This window comes from Musca domestica, unplaced genomic scaffold, assembly GCF_030504385.1.
Source record: "Musca domestica strain aabys unplaced genomic scaffold, Musca_domestica.polishedcontigs.V.1.1 44, whole genome shotgun sequence".
Classification (NCBI taxonomy): domain Eukaryota; kingdom Metazoa; phylum Arthropoda; class Insecta; order Diptera; family Muscidae; genus Musca; species Musca domestica.
Window position 1 is genome coordinate 7,364,983 of NW_026712334.1, and position 13,523 is coordinate 7,378,505.

At 34.1% G+C, this 13,523-nt stretch overlaps 1 protein-coding gene across 1 annotated transcript in view; it reads left to right on the forward strand.

Annotated features, from left to right (window-relative positions):
* The window catches only part of LOC101889356 (moesin/ezrin/radixin homolog 1), a 70,777-nt gene that overhangs the window by 18,068 nt on the left and 39,186 nt on the right, over positions 1-13,523 (forward strand). The window lies entirely within an intron of this gene.

Genomic DNA, 13,523 nt, shown 5'->3' on the forward strand with positions numbered 1-13,523 from the left:
ATGTTTTTAAAAATAATAAAATAAGTGATTTTTTTATTTCTGGAAAATGGGTGAGAGGTATTGGTTTTTGCGTTTACGTTTTACGTAAATCACATAACTCGGGGATTCTATAAAAATTAAGGCTAACAAAAGTACTTTAGTACTTTATGATAAAATGTATGTATTCGCGTCATTTGTCCCTTTTTGACATTCACACATACACTAGCAAGTGACCGCTACTTCGTCGGCGAAAGAAGTCTACCTTAAAATTTTAAATTCCTTCCGACGGTTGCTGTTATGCCTTTTTAGACTTAAAATTCACAATTTGTTCAGTTTTTAGTCAAAACTTCATGCATTGTACTAACTTTTCAGACTTTTAAGGCTTTATACAGTGTAGCGCAAAAGTAATCCTCCTATCAGAAAATGCTATACATTTTACGATTAGCCCCTAAGGTCTTAATTACAGCCAAAACACGTCGGAAGTTTACTTTTGCACCACCTTGTACATGCTTATGTATTTGACAGACATTCCGATGTTTTTTGGCTGTAATTAAGACATTAGGGGCCAAACGTAAAATTTATAGCATTTTCTTATAGGAGGACTAATTTTGCACCACCTTGTACATTATTCAACCTTTTCCTTTTTCGGATCGGAAAATGTTTATCTTTTACTACACCAAAGTCTTAAAAATTTAATTTTGAAGTTTACCGAGGAGAATATTCGTAAAACCATAACACAATGCACCCACATCCAATTTTTCTGTCCAAAACTATTTCAACGTCTCATATCTCAATTCCAGACACCAACAAATCCCTCAATATAATATCTTATCAACAGTCGCCAACAGTAACATCTATATCAAATTTCCCTTAGCCCAATATCCATTTTAGCACCACTTTGTACTCTTCGAACAATTGCAGTACACATTTCCAAAACCATATCCACATCTTAACCACAGAGACCTCAATATCTAATTCCGGGATTCCACCTCTATTCCTTCACCCAATACCCAATTTAGTACCACCTAGTACTTTTCGTACAATTATAGTACACATTTCCAAAACCACTTCCATATCTAATTTCCAGATACAAAAGGAGACCTCAATATCTTATTTGTGGATATAAGCTCTTTTCCTTCTTCCAATACCAAATTTAGTACCACCTAGTACTTTTCGTACAATTATAGTACACATTTCCAAAACCACCTCCATATCTCATTTCCAGATACCAACGGAGACCTCAATATTAAATTTCGAGATTCCATCTCTATCCCTTCACCCACTTCCTATTTAAGTAGCACTTAGTACTGTTCGAACAATCATAGTACACATTTCCAAATCCATCTCCATATCGTAACCTCAAAATTTCAGAATTCCAGCTGCATCCCCAATACCAAATTTAGTATCATATAGAGTTCTTTTCGTACAGTTAAAGTATGCATTTTAAAAAAAATCTACCTATCTCAACCTCAGATACCAAAAAGTGATATCCATATTAAATTTCAGGAATTCAGCACCCTTTACCAAATTTAATACAATTATAGTAAAAATGTATATCCGAAACCAGCTCTTTCTCTCAACCACAGATACCAACATTTCGAATTGGTATTTTTCGAATAGCTACTGTACAAATTTTCAAACTACCTCCAAATCTTTATATAAAATACGAAGTGAATATCAACTTTTAGAATTTCAAATTATTACAAATTAATAACGGCGCTTTTCGTATAATTATTGTAAACATTTCCGGAATCACCTCCATATGTCCAGGCTACATATGAACAGCGACCCCAATATTAAGTTTTAGGCTACGAATGCCCCATATATCAGTACCTCCCGATATTCGGTATTTTGAAGATTTTAGGTACAATATTCACCGAAATTGTTTAAAATTTCGTATATAAAGTTCCTAATAGGAACTGTGGCTGAAAATTGTTTATGCAGGTCCAGGTCCAGTTCCAGCTGCGATATAACGGTACCTTCCCATATATGGTATTTTGATGATTTTAGCTACATTATTCACCGGATTCAAGTTTCGTATTGAATATTTTAATATTTTTAATGTAGGTCCACGTCTTCGTATAGATCCCAATATAACGGCTATATTTGGGTTCTTTAAAATTTTAGCAGAATTTTTAATGAATAAAATTAATTATTTTTTTTTTTTTTTGAAAATTTTCAAATTCGGTCTAAATGGTGAAGGGTGTTCAAAGTTCGGCCCGGCCGAGCTTACTGCTTTTTTTACTTGTTTGCATATTTTTTTCTGCCGAGGAGATTCAAACCAGCGACCTGTGTTTTAAAATTGAGCCGTTACTCATTATTTGGCGAGATTAAAGTAACTTGCTTTGACTTGTAAATTTTATAGGAATAACTAAATAATTTGTAGCTTACTGGTAATGCAGAGGATATGTGGTAGTCATTACTAGTAACGCATGGGCTGTCAAAATGTTCTGCTGCGATGTGTGGTGTGTTGTTTTATTTTTCATTGTTTCCCCTATGAAATAGCAATTCATTGGTTCTGACGACTACATAGCCCAATAATCGTTTGCCTTGAATATTTTGAAAGATATGTGAATTATAGCTAGATTATTATTTAACTTTATCTGTTCTGCTTCTATGGTTTCAACATTTGTTTTATCATCGTCTGAACGACGATGTCGTCAAACAGTGCTTTTTTTCAATTTACTGTAATCTAAAGAGAAAAAAATGCGGCACTACAAAATAGCACCAGCACCACCACACACAACCATGAAGTAAAACTGCCAAGCTATATACTCTTCTGCTATATATATGTATGTACGTGACCGATAATTGTACTTCCCGATAAGATAAAATTGAAATTAATATTGTTTTTTTTGCTGGCATTTTTTTTGTATGTTGGCTTCAGCGATACTATTAAAGCTAGTGAACCGACAAAAATAAAAAAAACAACGGTAAATTGAAAAAAGCTAAGAGATAACATAATTTGTGACGATTGTCAGCCACACCAACCAGTCAGGCAGCCAGCCAGAGTGGTGAGGTAGTTATATTTATAGCGTTAAATAATTGGCCGAAGGAGTTTGGAATTTAAAAAATAGAAAACTTTTTTATATATTTTTAGATTATATACATATATGAGATCTTCCGTTTAAAGAAGAATTTCTCTCTCTCTCAGACATTAAGATTTCTCCCTCGATAAATGGGCCTTTTCTAAACCTCATACTGAAGTTTTAAATTTTTTTATCAAAAATCGAAAGGCAGTATACCACTTATCTTCATATATAAACATTTCGATTTCTGGTTTACAGATTCCTTATTAAATATTTATGATTTCAATTTTTTAGTATTCGATAAGGAACGATGTTTACGTCCATATATATAACATACTTGACCTAATTTAAATTGTTACATAATAAAGTTCAGTTATTTATATTGCAAATAAAAATATGTACGAAGGAGATTTTAAGCGAGTTAACAAAGTGGTATTTTTGGTAATTTTTTAAATATGGTTAAAAATTAATTTAAACGGGATCGTAGCAAGTCAAAATATTCTACAAAATTATTTGTTCTAATTCTCCACAAACCATTTATAGAGATGGCGTCAAAAACAAAATATTCTTCTTCAACTAAAGAGAAATCTCTTCACTTCTGCATATCAATAAAAGAATTAAAAAAAATATTTATAAAAAATAATAACATCAATGTTTCCAAAAAAAATTAAAAATAAAAAAAAGTAACGAAAATATTCCCTAATTTTTCGTGTGTTTATTTCTGTTTCTATAGAATCCCTGAATAAAAAAAAAAATTGAAATTTTATCTGGGTAGGATAAATTGTCCTCAATTTATAAATATATTGTTATACCCTGCACCACAATGTGTCCAAGGTATTATGTCTGTGTGTATTTGTTTGTAACATAGAGAAGGAAGCGAGTTAGACTCATAGTTCCCTTTGATAATCTGCATAGAATCACATTCTGAGACGATTTATGCATGTCCGTCCGTCTGTCCGTGTATTTTTGTAAACAAAGTGCAGGTCGCATCTATTGCCCGATCGAGATGAAATTTTGCACAAATCAGTTGTTTGGTCCAAGGACGATCCCTACTGAAATTGGTCATAATTTAGATTTAGCTCTCATATATATCTACCTCTGATTTGCCTTTTACTGTGCACTAATGTGTAATATAAGCCCTAATAGGATGGAATTTGGCAAATTGAGCCTAAAAATAAGCATTTTAAAATTGATAGAAATAGGTTCAGATATAGCTATAGCTCCCATATACAGAGTGAAATGAAAAAACAGCAACCAACTTCAAAATGCTGTCATTTCTAAGCCACTCGTCCGATAGATGTTACAATGTACTTGTTTACAAGCGTACAAAAGCAATTTGGGTGGGAATTTTCCAGAAAAAAAATTATTCGTGATGGAAATCAAGAGTGATTTCTTTATATTTAGCTGGGAAACCACAAGTGGCTATCGTTAGAGCTCTCCAGCATTTAAAAATGTGAATAAATCTTTTGTGTCTCGTGCCATCGCTCGTTACCGTGACACTGGTAGCGTAGCCCGACTTCAAGGAAGCAACATCAACAACAACATCAGCAGAAATGGTTCGAAAAGTAATGAAGCGACTTGATCAAAACACGCGTCGCAGTGCCCGAAAAATGGCTCGTGAGTTGAACATATCGCAATATTCCATTCGGCAAATATTGATAAATGAGCTCGGGGCAAAGCCATTGAAATTCCAAAAAGTTCAAGAACTTACACATCAACTGAAAGAAGATAGACTCAAAAGAGCTAAAGAGTTGCTTCGCTTGGCCGAAAGTGGTGGACTGCCGAAATTGGTTTTCTCCGAGGTGAAAACATTCGTTGTCCAGCAGTTTGTAAATAAACAAAATGACCGTGTTTACTTGCCAAACAGGTCAGCTGAAAATGTGCACCTTCGGTTGGCCACCAGAACTCAAGCGCCGGCCATGGCGATGCTGTGGTCCGCCATAACATCCGATGGTCGCTCTCCGCTCGTACTAATCGACCGTGGCATCAGAATAAAGGCATCACCTCAAGCAAGCTCTTCGCCGAGGAGCAACATTCGGGCAGCGTGTGTCGGCTTCATTGGCCGTTTGAAGGCCATAATTCCTGCCAAAGGTGACCAATTCGAACAAATCTAAACTTATTCTGAAATTTGATGCTATTTCCGACAAATGTAAAAATTATAGCGTTTGACTTTGTTGCAGTTTTTTTATCTCACCCTGTATTTACCAGATTTCAAGTTTATTGAGCACCATATGGTTAATATAAGTCCAATTTGAGTGGATTTTGGCACATGCGAACGGATTCAGTGTGTATTAAATTTGGTAAAAATCGGTTACATATAGGTTAGGACACATACATATATGTTTTATCCGAACTGCGCAAATAGTAGAGGATTTTTTTTCTTCTATGCAAAACAAACGCCTCATCTCCTGAGGTCTACTTTACTTGAATGATGACTGAAGATTCATAAAGTGTGCTATTCCTTTGATCACTTTCATATGCTGACCTAACCTTTTTCACAATTTTTTTAAGTAATTGCCATAATATTTTTATGGCCAATTTTAAGTTTTCAGATAAACTGAAAGCTATTATGACCAGAGGTTTAATATGTTATGACCATAAACGAAATTCCAACATATGTATGTGTGTGCACATCAATGCTTTCAAAACTAATCAATATATGCCGGCGCTGCTGGTAATGGCATTTACAAAAACGCTGACATCAACAAATTTTCCACAAGCACTTGTTTCTACCAGCTCACAACAGCCGTTTAATGAAAAAAAGCAATAACAACAAAACGTATGAAAGGTGTAAATAGCTACGGCTCATAAAAATCCGTCTAGAATGATGTCATATTGAGAGAGAGAGAGAGAGAGCAATGGCAAATAAGTTATCGCAATTTCAATGAGTTTTTTTTTTTTTTTTGCAAAATTGTTGTATTTTTTGAAAATATAAAAGAGGCTCAGGGAGGAGAAGAAACGCTAATAGCTAAAAATAAAATATAAAATTAAGACTTTTTTTTGCCATCAAATAGTTGCGATTTTGTGGTTCAAACAAATCTGAAATTTCTTCGAAATATTCTGATTCATATATATATAAATGTTGAAATAACCTCTCCCTCTGATTTCCTCTCAATTAAAAATAAAAAAATCATTAACACTTATATTGACATAATGACTATTGTTTACTTAAACGCAAACAAAAAACTAAAATCATAATTAGTTTTCTGTTCTCTTTTTTATCTATTTGTTTATCTTCTTCTCCTCCTACTCCTCCAGCACAAATTCCCTTCTCATGATCAACATCATGAGAAATTCTTTAAACTTGAATCATCCATTCATAGACCGAACAATATATTGAAAGTTTAAATTTGAAACACACATCCAAAAAAAAGTCACAACGTCTACGTTACGTCACGTAATGTAAATGTACTCATTCCAATGACTAACCTCAACTTGAAAATAGAGGGTGCGCGTGAGGAGTAACCTTATGACTGAGTTAAAGAAGTAACGCAACCATGTTTCTGTGAATTATTCATAACTTGAAATATTTTGCAAATATTTGTTGTTTGTTTTTTTTTTTTTCAACGCGCATTCGATTTAAATTCTCTTAATTTATGTTTCTTTGGAATTTTTAGTGGGTCTCTTCTTTGAAGCATTTATTTGTTTTGTTTTTTTTTCTTTTTGTTGCGCACGATGAACTTGACATATTTTTGTTGTACGTGTTTTGATTGAAATCAAACGTTTTTCTTAATGGCTTAAACGTTTTTTGTATATTTTTATTTTTAGTTTTCCAAATAATTTCGGCCATTATTGCCATGCTGCATATGTTTGACATAATTTGCGGCGAGCATTGATGTCTTGTTTGTTTTGCAATATCGAAATATAAAATTTGCAAAAATTAGCTAATGGATTAATGCAAGCCAATTTTTTTTTTACACTTCGATGATTGTTGTGCCCCACATATTAGAAATTAGTATAATAGGGGGTTGCGTTAGACTTGGAAGTTTGTCATACATGTTTGATTCAAAAAATTAATGTCGAATCTATGTCTATAAAAGAGGAAAATGTTTGTATGTTTATTTGTTTGTAATTTATGAACTAGAAAATCGCTGCACAGAATTTCTTGAAAATTTCCAAGTATACTACAACATCGCCTGAAAGTAACATAGGCTATATAATTTTTTGAAATTCCACTTGGAACTGGAGACATGTCATCAGAGTCGTATGTACCTCCCAAAAATTTAGAATTTATATGCACATACCTATTGATCGATCGAAAAATAAATTAGGCAAATTATATTGAAATCGGTTCAGATTTGGATATGGCTCCCATATATATTTTCGGCCGATTTCATGCATTTGATGCATTAAACACGCTGTGTACGTCACATTTCAATATAATTTGAAATGTGTTGTGGATTTGGATATATTTTCAACCGATTTCGTTTATTTGATGCACCAAACACGATATGTACAGGGTGAGATAAAAAAAAACTGCAACAAAGTAAAACACCATAACTTTTGCACTTTTTTAAATTTTCTTGAATGAAAGCAAAAAATGACGAATATAGCATCAAATTTTAGAATAAGTTTAGATTTGTTCGAATTGGTCACCTTTGGCGCGAATTATGACCTTCGAACGTCCAATAAAACCGTCACATGCTGCCCGAATGTTTCTCTGCGCTATTTTGGCCCATTCCCGGGGAAGCGCTTGCTTGAGGTGATCGACACTTTGGTATTTTTTAGTGCCAACCTTGCTTCAAAAAAATACTCCAGACACAATAGTCCAACGGATTGGTATCCGCAGATTTTGGTGGCCATTGTGCATTGGAAATCAAGCGAGGAACCTCATTTTGTAACCATGCTTGCTAAGTGCGATGGTGCTGAGTCCTGTTGGAATGTCCAAGGTCTGCGTCCCAAATGTTTGCTTCCCCAAGACTTTAATACACCCTCCAGAATATTTTCGCGATAATATTTGGCATGTACAAGTTCCGATACAGGCTTGTGGACTTGTAGCGGATCTAAATCTACAGAGTAGATTTAGAGTCGAAAGTGTATTATTTGTTGCACAAAGACGAACAACAAAGCTATGAATATTAGACAACACAACAAGTATACAGGCGATATTTACGTGTTGCTAATAAGGCACTGGTGGTTAAGGCTTCAATAAAACACTTGTTTTAATTGAAAGACTCTGACGGTCTGAATTTTTGTATTCGTCAAATCAATTTTTTTGTTGTGGCAAAGTTTAGCTTCTTGCTTCTTCTTTCTTAGTGATCGTTCTTCTCTGATGACAATATTTATTCGTTGAGGTATCGATTGTTGGCTTATCGGTGTTAGGTACCAGGAACCGCAACACGGCATTTATTCTGATGCCACGGTGGAATAATATGAGCGTAGAGCCATCGCCTGTTATGGCGGCCCACACCATCACCATTTCCGGCGCTTGAGTTCTGGTCGACAACCGAAGGTGCCCATTTTCAGCTGACCTCTTTGGCAAGTAAAAACGATCATTTTGTTTGTTTTCAAACTGCTGGACAACGAATGTTTTCTCATCAGAAAAAATCAAATTCGGCAGGCCAAACGAAGGAACTCTTTAGCTCTTTTCAGTCTATTTTCTTTCCGTTGCGGTGTAAGTTTTTGCACTTTTTGGAATTTCAATGGCTTTACCCCGAGCTCATTTTTCAATATTGGCCGAATGGAATATTGCGATATGTTCAGCTCACGAGCCATTATTGGGCCACTGCGTCGTGGGTTTCTATTAAGCCGCTTCTTAATTTTCGAACCATTTTTGATGATGTTGCTGTTTTCTTCCGTCCACTTCCTTGACGTTGGGCTACGCTACCAGTATCACGGTAACGAGCGATGGTACGAGACAAATAAGATTTATTCACATTTAAATGCTGGAGTGCTCTAACGATAGCCACTTGTGGTTTTCTAGCCAAATATAAAGAAATCACACTATCACGCCTGAATTCCTTCACGAATAACTTTTTTCTGGAAAATCCTCACAAAAATGCTGTCACTGGAATAATTCTAACAGCTCTCGGACGAGTGGCTTAGAAATGATAGTAGTCTGAAATTGTTCGCAGTTTTTTCATCTCACCCTGTATAAACCAATCGACTCGACATTTTGTATTTTTTTTTTTCACCTTTCGAAACTATGTATTGGCAGTATTTTATTCAAGTCGTAATTATTGTCCAATTCTCATGAAATTTTTCATGGGGTAGGATTGGGGACAGAATTGAAGCTTATTGTTTTTTAAGATGTATATTTAGAGGTTCAAATGGACCAAAAATTAAAACTTTCCGCTCTACAGGTCGCAATTAAAAGCTAATCGATTAAAATGCGTGGAGGTTTTCCAATATATTATAGTGTTGTAGCACGACTATAGTATTTGCTTACTTATTCTCCAGCAGCTGGTTTTTCTATACGGGAAAAATTCCTGCTGCTGGGGACAATTTTTTTTTCTATTAATACTAAAGACAATTTGTTTCTATCTCTGAAATGTTGTCTCTGACAATTTATAGTTTTTTTTTTTCAATGGAAATTTACCGCCATATATGCTGGCGATCTTCCATTGATATTTCCATAATAACAAAAAAAAAAAAAAACATTTGTTTAATTTAATTTGCGCAAATTCAATGAAAGTCAGCGACAGCAGAGCATCATCATTGAAAATCAAACTTTCAAACACATGACAATGTTTATTGTTTAGTTTTAGTGGCGTTGTTGTTGTTTTTGTTGTAGTAATAATTGCTATTTTAACCTTAATTTGAATTCTAATAAATCACCACCACATCACATACATAGATATGGCCAGCCAAACAGAGCCGGACGGACAAATCATTGCCCGCCCGAACACCTCTCCTTCGAATTGTTTTCTCAATAATTTTCAGTGCGACTGACAATGATGACAGCTCAACACCACTTTGTTTGCAGTTAGTTTTCTGTTTTTTTTTTTTTTTCGGAACTTTTTTGGTTGACATGTATTTGACATTTGCTTGCTAATTGATTTAGTAAACCTTGATTTCACTTCAATCACTACTATTTGACGACGACGAGGGTAATGTTATCAACATTGAATTGATAAAGATCCAGCCAGAAAGGAAGATTTCTAAAAAAATCTACTTATTTTTTTGTTAACTCGATGATGTCATCACATGTTTTTTTTTTATTTTGGACATTTATGTGATTGGCAGTTTCCGGAACTCAACAAATGAGCTTTTGAGCCATAAACTCAGTCATTCCCTTGAAAAGGATATTAAACCAAATGGAAACAATGCACAATCTCTCTAAACTTTGCACATGATGTCATTTCCTTGGAATATTTTAGTTTTGTTTCTTTGCCTAACTTTGAATGTTGCAAAGCGAATTTGTGTTTCATTGGAACTTTAAAAACAACATTTTTATTAGGGTCTATAAATAATAATCTTTTGTATAAAATATGTAATAAATATTCGTTTGTTTTTTTCTCTTCTATTTTCAGAGGTAAGATTGTGATTTGTTTGCTGGCGCGGAATGACTTGTCATTTGTGAACGCGAAGGAATGTTGGGAATGGTGGATAGTCCCATATGAGTTGAGATTGTATAAATTTTATATCCATCTGAATACATCAGAAAGTAGTCTGTAGTAAGTATTCTAAGCACTGGCTTTAAAATGGATTTTCTGTGAAGGGATGAGCAAATGGCGAGTTTGAATTGTCTGATGGGTTACGATGAGAGGATGGTTGATCATTTGATAGGACCAACAAGTTAAAAAGTATCAATCGTGTTTGCCGGCAGTTGTATACCCTCAGCCAATTTTCCATCATTTAAATAAATTTTGACTTCTATTATAATTATGCAAATAATTGACCCTCTATGGAGTTGGTTTCGTAGGAATGTGCCAATATTGTCCATTTTGTATCGATTCTAAATAAGTATGATATAGATATTGCAACGTGCCAGGATTTGGACTATATGTTAAAATTGAATATTTATATCCAATTTTATGCGAAATCATAAATTCCATATCCATCTCAAGTTTCTGGTTGAGAGAAAAATTTGGATATTTAGTTTGGACCAAATAGGATGCACACTTTGAGAGTTATCTTGCACACCAGCCAGCCAGATAGACGGAGGGACATCGCTAGATCGACTACAAATCTCCTGAAATGGACTTGGTTCAAAGAGAGGTATATAACCGTTATTTCAATGAAGCACGCTTTGCCCTTATTATATACCGTCTCTAGCCATATGGCTGAGTGTATAATGAGGTGTATTTCGATTAATTTAAAGTAATTATCTACACTACCAGCCTAGTTAACTGTTGTGCTAAACGACAGGCACATTGTCGCCGACATAGCCAGATATATCTTTAGAATTACATCTGAAAACTACATGCTTTAAAGCAATCTAAAAATGTACCATTTCTGGGACACTAGCCCCATGACTACATCAGGGGTCGAAGTTATCTTCACATATAGAATTCGGACAAATTTCCCCGAATTTGGCGACTATAAAATCGCATCTTACACTTTTGCATATTTGACCCGGTCGAATCATTCCAAGGGACAAAGTTTTTGACTTGTTACGATTCGCAAAATGTTTGAAACAGTACGGTCCAATGATACTTCGCAAAACTTAAGTTAGAGAAATTTTATAGAGATTTTTGAATTACATCTAGAATTATTGGAACAGAATATGGGTATATCGCGGTCCATTTTTGAGTATAACATCCATAAAAAGATATGTCCCAATTTCCATGAAAAGGTACACCCTGATTTCAGCTATATCATATAGTACATATTTATTAATCGATTTGACTTGAAATTGATTAAAATACTTCTTCGTAGTAAAATTTCATATTCTTTAATATCGTTCCGTGTTATATTCCTATAGAATATATTTTTATAAGTACATATTTGGTATATCTCCGATATAACGCTACCACTCAAGTATACGTTCCCAACCAATTTGTTGTGGCCTGTGGCAAATTCAAAGTAGAGGTGTTGGTATTGTATTAGAAGAGCAAACTCCAAAAGAGTCTGAATTACCAGGTCAATTTTTTTAAAATGGGGCCAAGACCCTCAAAATAACTAAAAGCTTTTATATTTGAAGAGGTCCTTTCATATTAATAGTTAAAATAATTTTCAAAATTGTATGGAAAATATGACTAAAACTTAAAAAATATCCGAAATGGGGGTACCAAAATCGGTTAATTCAGTGCTTACGAAAAGTCGTTATGTAAGTACTTATTTGGTATTCAAAATATTTGGTATTCACAAAATAAGTATATATTTGTATGGCATGCCCCTGTTAAAACAATGCGTTTGTAACCAGATTTGAGTACTTTTGTTGGGATAATAAACTGTTGCCGACGACAGAGATTTTACTTTAAGATATTGATTTAGTGGTCAAACCCCACAAACCGACACAAATTAAATAGAGATCCGAATTTCAGCTAATGTAAATATTACCGTTAGATTTTTCTCTAAACATTTCACTTTTTATTATTTTCTTAAGAAAGTATGAAACCCTCAATTTATGTTGTTGTAAACCTTCAAAATAAACCAAAGCCAAAAAATAATTACAGGCCATTTAAGTTACACGAACCCCCCCCCCGACCGCATCTCATCCACCAAAATCGGGGAGGAAAAGCGTAAACTCATAATTGCAGTTAATGGCTTTCAGTAAATGGCGTTAAGTATTCAACAAATATTTAAACATTATTATTTTCAAGCAATAAAAAGGCGGCGGCAGCGGCAAAATTGAAACTACAAAGACCATAAGCCGAACTTTTTTCTACAACTTGGCCATTCGATTGAAATATAATTTGAAGTTTTTATTTCAAAAATAAGGTGTAATGAAAATGGCACGTGTTTTTTTGTCGATATTGAAATTTGAATTGTTTTAATCTGAAAGAGAGAGAGAGGGAGATAGAGAGAGAGTTTAAAGACTCTTAAAAATATTTTCAAGTACCTTTAAAAGTAGTCATGTCAAAAACGCGGAAAAAGCCAAGTGACCATTCCCTACGCCGGTATGAAATCTTGATATTGATAGCGATCAGAAAATATTACCAAAACGCAATGGCGATTAATATGAACTTATGCCAATGAGGGAATACTCCATACTTAAATAATCAACTGATTGTATAATCCTCCAAATAAATTGGGGACATCGGAATTTAATTGTTTTTTCTTTTTTCTCTTTTAATATATAAATCATTTCTCCCCTTCCATGTCTCAGTTCATGGATAAATGAATGGTTTTTCTGCCGAGCTACAAAAAACATAAGAATTATTAATGTACCCAAAACTGTTGTAATGAACAACGAAATTAAAATCGGCCCCAACCATAAATTATGACAATGACCACCAAAACAGTTATTCACAAACGAATAACATCTGGCAAATCTAAAAATAAACATTTTCATTATAAATTTCCAATGTGGAGGGGAAAACAAACAAGAGGAGAACGGTTGTGGGAACTGTAATGACTTGCTTTGCATGTTTTCTTTTTTGAACAAAATTCAATATTTCAATTGTGGCG